Source organism: Arachis stenosperma, chromosome 3, assembly GCF_014773155.1.
Source record: "Arachis stenosperma cultivar V10309 chromosome 3, arast.V10309.gnm1.PFL2, whole genome shotgun sequence".
Taxonomy (NCBI): domain Eukaryota; kingdom Viridiplantae; phylum Streptophyta; class Magnoliopsida; order Fabales; family Fabaceae; genus Arachis; species Arachis stenosperma.
The window spans coordinates 70,087,182-70,101,849 of record NC_080379.1 but is presented as its reverse complement, the minus strand read 5'-3'; positions in this window follow the sequence as shown (position 1 = coordinate 70,101,849).

The window sequence follows — 14,668 nt, the reverse complement described above, 5'->3', positions numbered from 1 at the left end:
AGAGGAAGTAGAAGTTCATGAGGTCATCTCCAATGAAATCTACAAAATAGCCGACAAGCCTTCACCCATGGCACGGCTAGCTTTTCCTCACCTTATTTGCCATCTATGTTACTCAGCTGGAGTTATCATAGAAGTAGACATCCTCATTGAAGAGGACAAGCCCATCACCAAGAAGAGGATGGAGCAAGCAAGAGAGACCCCTCACGGTTCTCAAGAGATGCATGAGGAAGCTCATCATCAAGAAATCCCTGAGATGCCTCAAGGGATGCACTTTCCTCCAAACAACTATTGGGAACAACTCAACACTTCCTTAGAAGATTTGAGCCACAATGTTGAACAATTAAGGGTGGAACATCATGAGCACTCCATCATTCTCCAAGAAATAAGAGAAGATCAAAGAGCAATGAGGGAGGAGCAACAAAGGCAAGGAAGGGACATAGAAGAGCTTAAGGACATTGTTGGTCCTTCAAGAAGAAGACGCCACTAAAGATGGATTCATTCCTTGTTCTTTATTTCTTTCTGTTTTCGGTTTTTAATATTGTGTTTATCTATGTTTTGTGTCTTTACTTCATGATCATTAGTATGTAACCATGCCTTAAAGCTATGAGTAAAATCCATTAATCCTTCACCTCTCTTAAATGAAAAATGTTTTAATTCAAAAGAACAAGAAGTACATGAATTTCGAAATTATCCTTGAATTTAATTTAATTATATTGATGTGGTGACAATACTTTTGTTTTCTGAATGAATGATTGAACAGTGCATATGTCTTTTGATATTGTTGTCTATGAATGTTAAAACTGTTGGCTCTTGAAAGAATGATGAACAAAGAGAAATGTTATTGATAATCTGAAAAATCATGAAATTGATTCTTGAAGCAAGAAAAAGCAGTGAAAAAGAAAGCTTGCGAAAAAAAAAATTGGCAAAAAAAAACATAGAAAGAAAAAGAAAAAGCAAGCAGAAAAAGCCAATAGCCCTTAAAACCAAAAGGCAAGGGTAAAAAGGATCCAAGGCTTTGAGCATCAATGGATAGGAGGGCCCAAGGAAATAAAATCCAGGCCTAAGCGGCTAAATCAAGCTGTCCCTAACCATGTGCTTGTGTCATGAAGGTCCAAGTGAAAAGCTTGAGACTGAGTGGTTAAAGTCGTGATCCAAAGCAAAAGAGTGTGCTTAAGAGCTCTGGACACCACTAACTGGGGACTCCAGCAAAGCTGAGTCACAATCTGAAAAGGTTCACCCAGTTATGTGTCTGTGGCATTTATGTATCCGGTGGTAATACTGGAAAACAAAGTGCTTAGGGCCACGGCCAAGACTCATAAGTAGCTGTGTTCAAGAATCAACATGCTTAACTAGGAAAGTCAATAACACTATCCAAAATTCTAAGTTCCTAATGAAGCCAATCATTCAGAACTTCAAAGGAAAAAGTGAGATGTCAAAACTGTTCAGAAGCAAAAAGCTACAAGTCCCGCTCATCTAATTATAATTAATATTCATTGATAATTTGGAATTTATAGTATATTATCTTCTTTTTATCCTATTTGATTTTCAGTTGCTTGGGGACAAGCAACAATTTAAGTTTGGTGTTGTGATGAACGGATAATTTATACGCTTTTTGGCATTGTTTTTAGATAGTTTTTAGTAAGTTCAAGCTACTTTTAGGGATGTTTTCATTAGTTTTTATGTTAAATTCACATTTCTGGACTTTACTATGATTTTGTGTGTTTTTCTGTGATTTCAGGTAAATTCTGGCTGAAATTGAGGGACTTGAGCAAAACTCTGAAAAAGGCTGACAAAAGGACTGCTGATGCTGTTAGAATCTGACCTCCCTGCACTCGAAATGAATTTTCTGGAGCTACAGAACTCCAAATGGCACGCTCTCAACGGCGTTGGAAAGTAGACATCCAGAGCTTTCCAGCAATATATAATAGTCCATACTTCATTCGGAAATTGATGACGTAACTTGGCGTTGAACGCTAAGTACATGCTGCTGTCTGGAGTTAAACGCCAGAAAAACGTCATGATCCGGAGTTGAACGCCCAAAACACGTCATAACTCGGAGTTCAACTCCAAGAAAAGCCTCAGCTCGTGGATTGATCAAGCTCAGCCCAAACATACACCAAGTGGGCCCCGGAAGTGGATTTATGCATCAATTACTTACTCATGTAAACCCTAGGAGCTAGTTTATTATAAATAGAACATTTAACTATTGTATTAGCTCTCTTGGGACGATTAGTTCTCAGATCACAGGGGCTGGCCATTCGGCCATTCCTGAACCTTTTACTTATGTGTTTTCAACGGTGGAGTTTCTGCACACCATAGATTAAGGGTGTGGAGCTCTGCTGTACCTCAAGTTTCAATACAATTACTATTACTTTCTATTCAATTCTCTTTTATTCTTATTCCAAGATATACGTTACACTTAACTTTGATGAATGTGATGATCCATGACACTCATCATCATTCTCACCTATGAACGCGCGTGATTGACAACCACTTCCGTTCTACTTTAGGCCGAGCGCATATCTCTTAGATTCCCCAACAGAATCTTCGTGGTATAAGTTAGATAGATGGCGGCATTCATGAGGATCCGGAAAGTCTAAACCTTGTCTATGGTATTTCGAGTAGGATTCTGGGATTGAATGACTGTGACGAGATTCAAACTCCTGAAGGCTGGGCGTGATGACAAACGCAAAAGAATCAACGGATTCTATTCCAACCAGATTGAGAACCGACAGATGATTAGCCGTACCGTGACAGAGCATAGGACCATTTTCACTGAGAGGATGGGATGTAGCCATTGACAACGGTGATGCCCTACATACAGCTTGCCATGGAAAGGAGTAAGAAGGATTGGATGAAAGCAATGAGAAAGTAGAGATTCAAGAGGAGCACAGCATCTCCATACACTTATCTGAAATTCCCACTATTAATTTACATAAGTATTTCTATCCCTTTTATCTTCTTTTTATTATTAATATTCGAAAACCCATAAACCAATTTAATCTGCCTAACTGAGATTTACAAGGTGACCATAGCTTGCTTCATACCAACAATCTCTGTGGGATCGATCCTTACTCACGTAAGGTTTATTACTTGGACGACCCAGTACACTTGCTGGTTAGTTGAACGGAGTTGTGAATTCAACCGGTGCCATAATAATGATTTCATACAAACACAAAGAACATGGATCACAATTTCGTCCACCAAGTTTTTGGCGCCGTTGCCGGGGATCGTTCGAGTATGGACAACTGACGGTTCATCTTGTTGCTCAGATTAGGTAATTTTCTTTTCAAAAATCTTTTTCAAAATTTTTCTTTTATTTTTTGTTTTTCTAAACTTTATTTTCGAAAAAAAAAATTCAAAAAAAATTCAAAAAAAAAAATTAGAAAATCATAGAAATCAAAAATATTTTGTGTTTCTTGTTTGAGTCTTGAGTCAATTTTTAAGTTTGGTGTCAATTGCATGCTTTAAAAATTTTTTCTTGCATTTTTTTCGAAAATTCCATGCATTCATAGTGTTCTTCATGATCTTCAAGTTGTTCTTGATAAGTCTTCTTGTTTGATCTTGATGTTTTCTTGTTTGGTGTCTTTTCTTGTTTTTCATGTGCATATTTGCATTCATATTTTCCAAGCATAAAAAAATTTCTAAGTTTGGTGTCTTGCATGTTTTCTTTGCATCAAAAATTTTTCAAAATTTTGTTCTTGATGTTCATCATGATCTTCAAAGTGTTCTTGGTGTTCATCTTGACATTCATAGCATTCTTGCATGCATTCATTGTCTTGATCTAAAGATTTCATGCATTGAGTATTTTTGTGTTTTTCTCTCTCATAATTAAAAATTTAAAAATAAAAAAATATCTTTTCCTTATTTCCCTCCAAATTTTCGAAATTTTGGGTTGACTTGGTCAAAAATTTTTAAAATTAGTTGTTTCTAACAAGTCATTTCAAAAATCATATCTTTTTCATTTTTTTATTTATTTTCGAAAATTTTAAAAATTATTTTTCAAAAATCTTTTTCTTATCTTTTATATCTAATTTTCGAAAATTCACTAATAATTAATGTGATTGATTCAAAAATTTGAAGTTTGTTACTTTCTTGTTAAGAAAGGTTCAATCTTTAGGTTCTATAATCTTATCTTGTAGTTTCTTGTTAGTGAAGTAAGTAATTTCAAATTTTTAAATGAACTCTTTTTATCTCTTATCTTATCTTTTTCAAAATTTGATTTCAAAATATCTTATCTAACTTCTTATCTTCTTATCTTTTTAAAATTTGATTTCAAATCTTTTTTTTTAATCAACTAACTAACTTTTTGTTTGTTTCTTATCTTTTTCAAAACCACCTAACTACTTTTCCCTCTTCAATTTTCGAAAATACCTCTCTCTTTTTCAAAAATTATTTTTAATTAATTAATTATTTTAAATTTTAATTTCAATTATATTTTACCTTTAATTTTCGAAAATTACTAACCCCTTTTTCAAAATTATTTTCGAAATCTCCCTTCTCTTTTCTTCTTCTATTTAATTATTTAATTACTAACACTTCTCTTCACCTCTCTCCATCTAATTATCCGAATCCCCTCTTCCACATTCTTCTCCCCTTTCTTCTTCTACTAACATAAAGGAATCTCTATACTGTGACATAGAGGATTCCTCTTCTTTTCTTGTTTTCTTCTCTTTCATATGAGCAGGAACAGGGAAAAAGGCACTCTTGTTGAAATTGATCCTGAACCTGAAAGGACTCTGAAGAGGAAATTAAGAGAAGCTAAATTAAATTATTCTGAAGGTATCCTTTCAGAAACATTGGAACAAGAGAAGGAGATGGCAGCCGAAAATAATAATAATGTAAGGAGAATGCTTGGTGACTTCACAAAGCCAACGTCCAAGTTTGATGGAAGAAGCATCTCCATTCCTGCCATTGGAGCCAACAACTTTGAGCTTAAGCCTCAACTAGTTGCTTTAATGCAACAAAACTGCAAGTTTTATGGACTTCCATCTGAAGATCCTTATCAGTTTTTAACTGAATTCTTGCAGATCTGTGAGACTGTAAAGACGAATGGAGTTGATCCTGAAGTCTACAGACTCATGCTTTTCCCTTTTGCTGTAAGAGACAGAGCTAGAATATGGTTGGATTCATAACCCAAGGATAGCCTGGACTCCTGGGATAAGCTGGTCACTGCCTTCTTGGATAAATTCTTTCCACCTCAAAAGCTGAGCAAGCTGAGAGTGGATGTTCAAACCTTCAAACAAAAAGATGGTGAATCCCTCTATGAAGGTTGGGAAAGATACAAGCAGCTGACCAAAAGATATCCATCTGACATGTTTTTAGAATGGACCATATTAGATATATTCTATTATGGTCTCTCTGAATTTTCAAAAATGTCATTGGACCATTCTGCAGGTGGATCTATTCACCTGAAGAAAACGCCTGAAGAGGCTCAAGAACTCATTGACATGGTTACAAACAACCAATTCATGTACACTTCTGAGAGGAATTCCGTTAATGGGATACCTCAGAAGAAAGGAGTTCTTGAAATTGATGTTCTGAATGCCATATTGGCTCAGAACAAAGTGTTGACTCAACAGGTCAACATGATCTCTCAAAATCTGAATGGATGGCAACATGCATCCAACAGTACTAGAGAGGCAGCTTTTGAAGAAGCTTATGATCCTGAGAACCCTGCCAGGGCAGAGGTTAATTACATGGGTGAACCTTATGGAAACATCTATAACCTATCATGGAGAAATCATCCAAATTTCTCATGGAAGGATCAACAAAAGCCTCAACAAGGCTTTAACAATGGTGGACGTAATAGGCTGGGCAATAGCAAGCCATATCCATCATCTTCTCAGCAACAGACAGAGAATTCTGAACAAAACACTTCTAATTTAGCCAATATAGTCTCTGATCTGTCAAAGGCCACTTTCAGTTTCATAAGTGAAACAAGATCCTCCATCAGAAATCTGGAGGCACAAGTGGGCCAGCTGAGTAAGAAAGTCATTGAAACTCCTCCCAGTATTCTCCAAAGCAATACAGAAGAGAATCCAAAAGGAGAGTGCAAGGCCATTGACATAGTCAATATGGCCGAATGCACAAGGGAGGAGGAGGACGAAAATCCTTGTGAGAAAAACCTCCTGGGACGTCCCTCAAGCAAGAAGGAGTTTCCTATTAAGGATCCAAAGGAATCTGAGGCTCATATAGAGACCATAGAGATTCCATTAAATCTCCTTCTGCCATTCATGAGCTCTGAAGACTATTCATCCTCTGAAGAGGATGAAGATGTGACTGGAGAGCAAGTTGCTCAATATTTAGGAGCTATCATGAAGCTGAATGCCAAGTTATTTGGTAGTGAGACGTGAGAAAGTGAACCTCCCTTGCTCATTAATGAACTGGATACCTGGATTCAGAAAATTCTACCTCAAAAGAAACAAGATCCTGGCAAGTTCTTAATACCTTGTACCATAGGCACCATGATCTTTGAAAAAGCTCTGTGTGATCTGGGGTCAGGGATAAATCTTATGCCACTCTCTGTAATGGAGAAGCTGGGGATCATTGAGGTACAACCTGCCTTGTTCTCATTACAATTGGCAGACAAGTCATTGAGACAAGCTTATGGAATAGTAGAGGACGTGTTAGTAAAGGTTGAAGGCCTTTACATCCCTGTTGATTTCATAATCTTAGACACTAGGAAGGAAGAGGATGATTGCATCATCCTTGGAAGACCTTTCCTAGCCACAGCAGGAGCTGTGATAGATGTCAACAGAGGTGAATTAGTCCTTCAATTGAATGGGGACTACCTTGTGTTTAAGGCACATGGCCATCCTTCTGTGATAGAAGAGAGTAAGCATGAAAAGCTTCTCTCAGTTCAGAGTCAAGAAGAGCCCACACAGTCAAACTCTAAGTTTGGTGTTGTGAGGCCACAACCAAACTCTAAGTTTGGTGTTAAGACCCCATATCCAAACTCTAAGTTTGGTGTTGGCAACTATACAACATTGACCTGATCACCTTGTGGCTCCATGAGAGCCACTGTCAAGCTATTGACATTAAAGAAGCGCTTGTTGGGAGGCAACCCAATTTTATTTATCTAATTTTTATTTTATTGTTATTTTGTATTTATCTAGTTTTTTACAAGAAATCATTGGATTAAGAAAAGGATCCAAGGCTTTGAGCATCAGTGGATAGGAGGGCCCAAGGAAGTAGCTCCAGGCCTAAGCGGCTAAATCAAGCTGTCCCTAACCATGTGCTTGTGGCATGCAGGTCTAAGTGAAAAGCTTGAGACTGAGTGGTTAAAGTCGTGATCTAAAGTAAAAGAGTGTGCTTAAGAGCTCTGGACACCTCTAACTGGGGACTCTAGCAAAGCTGAGTCACAATCTGAAAAGGTTCACCCAGTCATGTGTCTGTGGCATTTATGTATCCGGTGGTAATACTGGAAAACAAAGTGCTTAGGTCCACGGCCAAGACTCATAAAGTAACTGTGTTCAAGAATCAACACACTACACTAGGAGAATCAATAATACTATCTGAATTCTGAGTTCCTATGGATGCCAATCATTCTGAATTTCAAAGGATAAAGGGAGATGCCAAAACTGTTCAGAAACAAAAAGCTACAAGCCCAGCTCATCTAATAAGAATCTGAGCTCCATTTAAAACTCTTAGATATTATTACTTCTTAATTTCTTTTCATCCTATTTTATTTATTTAGTTGCTTAAGGACAAGCAACAGTTTAAGTTTGGTGTTGTGATGAGCAGATATTTTATACGCTTTTTGGGGGTAATTTCATGTAGATTTTAGTATGTTTTAATTGGTTTTTAGTAGAATATTATTAGTTTTTAGGCAAAAATCATATTTCTGGACTTTACTATGAGTTTGTGTGTTTTTCTGTGATTTCAGGTATTTTCTGGCTGAAATTGAGGGAGCTGAGCAAAAATCTGAGTTAGGCTGAAAAAGGACTGCTGATGCTGTTGGATCCTGACCTCCCTGCACTCGAATTGGTGCACTCTCAACGGCGTTGAAAAGTAGTCATCCAGGGCTTTCCAGCAATATATAATAGTCCATACTTTGCGCGAAGATAGATGACGTAAACTGGCATTCAACGCCAGTATCATGCTGCTGTCTGGCGTCTAGCGCCAGAAACAGGTTACAAGTTGGAGTTCAACGCCAGAAACAGGATACAACCTGGCGTTGAACGCCCAAAACAGCTCCAGGCACGTGAGAAGCTTAAGTCTCAGCCCCAGCACACACCAAGTGGGCCCCAGAAGTGGATTTCTGCATCATCTATCATAGTTTACTCATTTTCTGTAAACCTAGGTTAGTAGTTTACTATTTAAACAACTTTTAGAGACTTATTTTGTATCTCATGACATTTTTCAGATCTAAATTTTATACACTTTGACGGCATGAGTCTCTAAACTCCATTGTTGGGGGTGAGGAGCTCTGCAGCGTCTCGATGAATTAATGCAATTGTTTCTATTTCACTCAAACGTGTGTGTGTTCCTATCTAAGATGTTTATTCGCGCTTAATTATGAAGGAGGTGATGATCTGTGACACTCATCACCTCCCTCAATCCATGAATGTGTGCCTGACAAACACCTCTATTCTACATCAGACTGAATGAGCTTCTCTTAGATTCCTTAATCAGAATCTCCGTGGTATAAGCTAGAATTGATGGCGGCCACTCTTGAGAATCCGGAAGGTCTAAACCATGTCTGTGGTATTCCAAGTAGGATTCAAGGATTGAATGGCTGTGACGAGTTTCAAACTCGCGATTGTTGGGCGTGATGACAAACGCAAAAAGGATCAATGGATCCTATTCCAACATGATCGAGAACCAACAGCTGATTAGCCGTGCTGTGACAGAGCATCTGGACCGTTTTCACTGAGAGGATGGGAGGTAGCCACTGACAATGGTGACACCCTACATACAACTTGCCGTAGACGGGCTTTACAAACAATTGAGTTGAATATTACATTGCAGAAATTCAGAGGACAAAGCATCTCCAAAACTCCAACATATTCCCCATTACTGCACAACAAGTAACGATTTTATTCTCTTTTATTTTTCCAATCTAATAATTCCCACTGATAATCTTGATTGATATCCTGACTAAGAATAATAAATTAAAATAGCTTGCTTCAAACCAATAATCTCCATGGGATTGACCCTTACTCACGTAAGGTATTACTTGGACGACCCAGTGCACTTGCTGGTTAGTTGTGCGAAATCATAAGAAATCTTGATTTTGATATTGAGATATTAATTTCGTGCACCACTCCACTATAGACTATTATATATGGTTGGAAAGCTCTGAATGTCAGCTTTCCAACGCAACTGGAAGCACTTAATTTGGATCTCTATAACTCAAGTTATGCTCGTTTGAAGGAGACAGGGTCAGGCTGCCAAAATCGCACACGTTTTTGGTGAAAACGCCCTTGTTTCCAGCGTTGCCAACGTGCTCAGATTCTGAAGCTCTAAATGAAGCCAGCTTTTGAAGCTTCAAATGAATGCCAATCCCACACTATGATATATGGTTGAAAAGCTCTGGATGTCTACTTTCAAATGCCGTTGGAATCACCTCCTTTGGAGCTTTGTAGCTCAAGATATACTCCATTGAAGGAGGTAAGGTCAGGCTGTCCAGCTCACCAGCGTTTTTGGCAAACACTCCTTTGTATTTCCAAGTTGCCAACGTGGGTTGCTTCATTCCAAGGTTGCCTAGCTGCTGGCGTTGTTGATGAACACGCCCTTATAACTCCAAGTTAGCAACGTGCTAACTTTATCCTCCTTGTCAAGCTTCTTAGCGTTGTCATTGAACACGCCTTCGGAACTCAATGTTGGCAACATGCTCGAGCTATCATCCAGGGCTATCTCCTTCCTGAACCAAGCTTTCTTGCTGCGTTGCTTACCTGCGTTGTCCTCAAACACTCCCCCTCATCTTCTAGGTTGGCAACGTGCTCGAAGCTTTGGAATTGCTCTCCAAGGTTGCTTGCTACATTGTCACTAAACACGCCTATAGAACTTGGCGTTGGCAACGTGCATGCCTCTTCCTATGAGTGCTCCTGGCATTGTTATGGAACACGCCCTTGTTCTTGGAGTTGGCAACGTGCCACCCTTCCTCATGGCTCCATGCTTGCTGCCTTGAGTTGTTGCCAAACACGCCAGTTGTAACCCAAGTTAGCAACGTGCAAGTCCTCTGCTTCCTTACCAAGCTTGAAATGTTCTCAAGCCTTCTTGCTTCATCACAACATAAACCAAAGAAACTTCCTCAATGTATTGCTATTCTATGCACCCAATTTCAAGAGATTCATTCATACTAATGCATTTATAAGCTTCTTGAATTATTTGCATGAATTTGGCCAAATTTCACTTAGTTCTTGGTTCATGGATGCATGGAGAAAAACTCACAAAATTGCTTGTTTATTTTAGTAATAATGAACGAAATTGAACTAAAGCTAACTAAACTAACTAGTTAAAAAAGCAAATATGCGAATGCATCACAACACCAAACTTACACCTTGCTTGTCCTCAAGCAAGAAAAGAATCATGCAATAGAGATTGACAATCCAAGGTAAGAAGAATAGCAACTCAATGTTCATGGTAAGCTAGTTTTCTAAGCATGCTACAATCACAAAAGAAATGTAAATGATTGATGCTTCTATCTAGCTCAATTTATGAAATCTTTTTCTTATATTTCTTCCTTGAAACAATCTTTTGATTTTCTTATTAGCTTCTCCTTTTGGGTGCTGTTCATACCCTGACCGAGCTCCTCCAACTCGGCAAAATCCACAAAAGGTCCGACCTCGTCCCAAGGCCCACGCCTGAGGTCGGACCTCGGACAAATAAAGCTAAAGAGGCCCATCAAAAGGAACGAAGCCCAAAACCTAAAGGCCGAAAAGGCCTAGGAAAGGCGGTTCCACAAAGATAGAGGTAAAACTCCCAAAAGATAAGATAAGATAAGAATATCTTATCCAGGGAAGATCACGACCAACTACTATAAATACACTGGAGCACCCAGGTATGAGATACATTCCACATTCTACACATATCTGCTTGGACCCATGCTAACTTAAGCATCGGAGTGTCATTGCAGGTACAACCACCAACCGCCAACACATCAAGCTCGGGTCCCTGACCCCCACCTCGGGCATCTCCAGACGACCGAGCTACACGTTTCAGGTAACCACCGGAACATTGGCGCCGTTGCCGGGGACCTGGAAGTCATCCCTTTACCATGGCGGACGACCCTCTCAACAATGACCACGCTACATCAGAACAAGAGGAGGAAGTTGACACCGGAGAACGACCGGACAGCCCTCTGTCACCACGCACTCCAGGAGGAAACAAACAGAATCGCCCAAAGACATCACTCCCAAACAAGGATCCACAAAATACCGAAAGAGAAAAGAGCTCGGAAATTCTAGAAGCAGTCCGGGCACAACAAAACCGACTGAAACAACTCGAAGAGGACATAAAAAAACAAAAAGAAACTGAACAAGATCTGAGAAGGGAGGCTCGCAAGCGCAGAGAATTAGAAGAAAAACTGCGGAAAATAGAGGCCAACCTAAAAGACCGAACAGAACGCGGCACCACCCCCGAAGGCAACCATGATCCCTTCACGCGAGAGATCATGAAGGAGAAAGTACCGCGAAACTTCAAACCACTCGACATGGATCTCTACGATGGCACCACCGACCCAAGTCACCACCTCAGCAATTTCAGAAGCAGAATGTACCTAGTCGACGCCTCCGACGCGATTCGGTGCAAAGCCTTCCCCACCACTCTCACCAAGTCAGCCATGAAGTGGTTCGACAGTCTGCCACCAAGATCAATCACCAGCTTCGAAGACCTAACCAAAAAATTCCTAACAAGGTTCTCTATTCAAAAGGACAAAACAAAACATGCCCCCAGTCTACTCGGGATCAAGCAAGGTAACCAAGAAACTCTCCGAGAATACATGGAGCGATTCAACAAAGCCTGCCTGGACATACAACACTTGCCCACTGAAGCAGCCATCATGGGACTAGCAAACGGCCTAAAAGAAGGACCGTTTAGCCAATCCCTATCCAAACGATACCCGACCTCCCTATACGAGGTGCAGGAGCGAGCAGAAAAATACATCAACATGGAGGAAACCTCCCAGTTAAGAGACTCTTCTAGGAAGGAATCAACCTACCCACTCCGAGATCGAGATCGGGAATAGAAGAAGAAAGAAGAACCCAACTCGGACAAGCCACGGAAGTACCACAACTACACCCCCCTCCGAGTCTCCCTGGTAGACGTCTACAGAGAAGTATGCCACACCGAAAAGATCCCACCGCCCCGACCACTAAAACACAAGAGAGCGGGAAGAGATCGGTCCGAATACTGTGAATATCACAAGCTCTACGGTCATTCTACTAACGACTGCTATGACCTAAAAAATGTTATAGAAAAGCTGGCCAGAGAAGGAAAACTCGACAGATACATAGCAGAGAAAGGAGAAGAGACCAGGAAGAGAAGACGGGGAGACAATGAAGGTCGGGCCGAACAAACCCCTGAAAGACACGTTCACATGATAAATGGAGGTTTTGCAGGCGGAGGAACATCCAGATCCTCGCGAAAAAGACACCTCAAAGAAGTCTATCATGTCCGAGAAGACAGTCCCCTGCCCGAGTTGCCTACCATCTCATTTACCCGAGAAGATGCTCAAGGGATAATTCCCGGACACGACGATCCAATGGTAGTCACCATTATCTTAGCAAACGCCAACTTACATCGAACCCTGATTGACCAAGGAAGCTCAGCAGACATCCTGTTCAAAACGGCATTCGACAAGCTCGGACTTGAAGAAAAAGAACTAAAGGCCTATCCCACCGACCTATTCGGGCTAGGGGATACCCCGATCCATCCCTTAGGATACATCTCGCTACACACTACCTTTGGAAAAGGCGAGCAATCTAAAACATTAAGCATCGACTACATTATCGTTGACGTCACTTCGGCATACAATGCCCTCATTGGGCGACCAACCCTAAACAGACTGGCAGCTATAGTCTCGACCCCACACCTCTGTATGAAGTTCCCTACCGCAAAGGGAATCGCTACTCTAAAAGGCGACCAAAAACTAGCGCGGCGATGCTACAACGAAAGCCTGAGCTTGAAAGGGAAAGAAGTCAACACGATAGAACTCGGACGAGTTCAGTCCCGAGAAGATCTTCGACCACAACCAGAGGGAGAAACCGAAAAAGTACAGATCGGGGACACACCTGAAAAAATAACAAACATAGGAGCAAACCTCAAAACGGGCCTAAAAGAGGAACTCATAACCCTCTTAAAGGAGAATTCCGACCTCTTCGCCTGGAAAGCTTCCGACATGCCAGGCATAAGCCCCGACCTGATGTGCCATAAGCTATCAGTTTACCCGGGGTCCCGACCTATCCAACAAAGATGCCGGAAGCTCGGACCCGAGCGCATACAAGCAATAGAGGAACAAGTACAAGCACTACTAGATGCAGGGTTCATTAGGGAAGTAAAATACCCCCTGTGGCTCGCAAACGTGGTCCTGGTAAAAAAGCCCAACGGAAAATGGAGGATGTGCGTCGATTACACAGACCTCAACAAAGCCTGCCCCAAAGACCCATATCCACTACCAAACATCGACGCCTTAGTAGACGCAGCCTCAGGCTACAGATATCTCTCCTTCATGGACGCATACTCGGGATACAATCAAATCCCGATGTACGGACCCGACCAAGAAAAGACCTCATTCATAACCCCAAGGGCAAACTACTGCTACGTAGTAATGCCCTTCGGGCTAAAGAACGCAGGGGCAACCTACCAGAGGCTAATGAACAAAGTGTTCTCAGAGCACATCGGATTACAGCTAGAGGTATACATCGACGACATGCTGGTAAAGACACAAGAAGACAGAAACTTACTGACCGACCTCACCAGCGTCTTCAGCACCCTCAGAAAGCACGACATGAGACTTAACCCGACAAAGTGCACCTTCGCCGCAGAAGCCGGAAAATTCTTAGGCTTCATGCTGACTCAAAGGGGCATCGAAGCAAACCCGGACAAATGCCAAGCGATACTCAATATGAAAAGCCCGACGTGCGTCAAAGAATTACAACAACTGAATGGAAGGCTGGCCGCCCTATCAAGATTCTTGGCAGGATCAGCGATAAAGTCACTACCTCTCTACTCACTCCTAAAGAAAGGGAAACCCTTCTCATGGACCCCAGAGTGCGAAAAAGCCTTTCAAGAATTCAAGGAATTCCTCGGGCAGCCACCAATCCTAACCCGACCTGTAAAAGGGGAAGAGCTCGTACTATACCTCTCGGTCGGACATCGAGCAGTCGCTTCAGCATTAATACGAAAATGACCAAGGACAACACCCCATATACTTTGTAAGCAAGGCACTACAAGGGGCCGAATTAAACTATCAGAAAATAGAAAAATTCGCCTACGCCCTAGTGTTCACAGCTCGGAGGCTCCGTCCCTACCTTCAGGCCCACACCATCAAAGTCCGGACAAACCAACCCATGAGACACATCCTACAAAAAACAGACCTGGCGGGACGAATCCTACAATGGGCGGTGGAACTGTCCGAGTTCGACCTCCACTACGAAGCCCGGACTACCATAAAATCTCAGTATCTAGCCGACTTCGTCGCAGAATACACTGAGACCCCTGG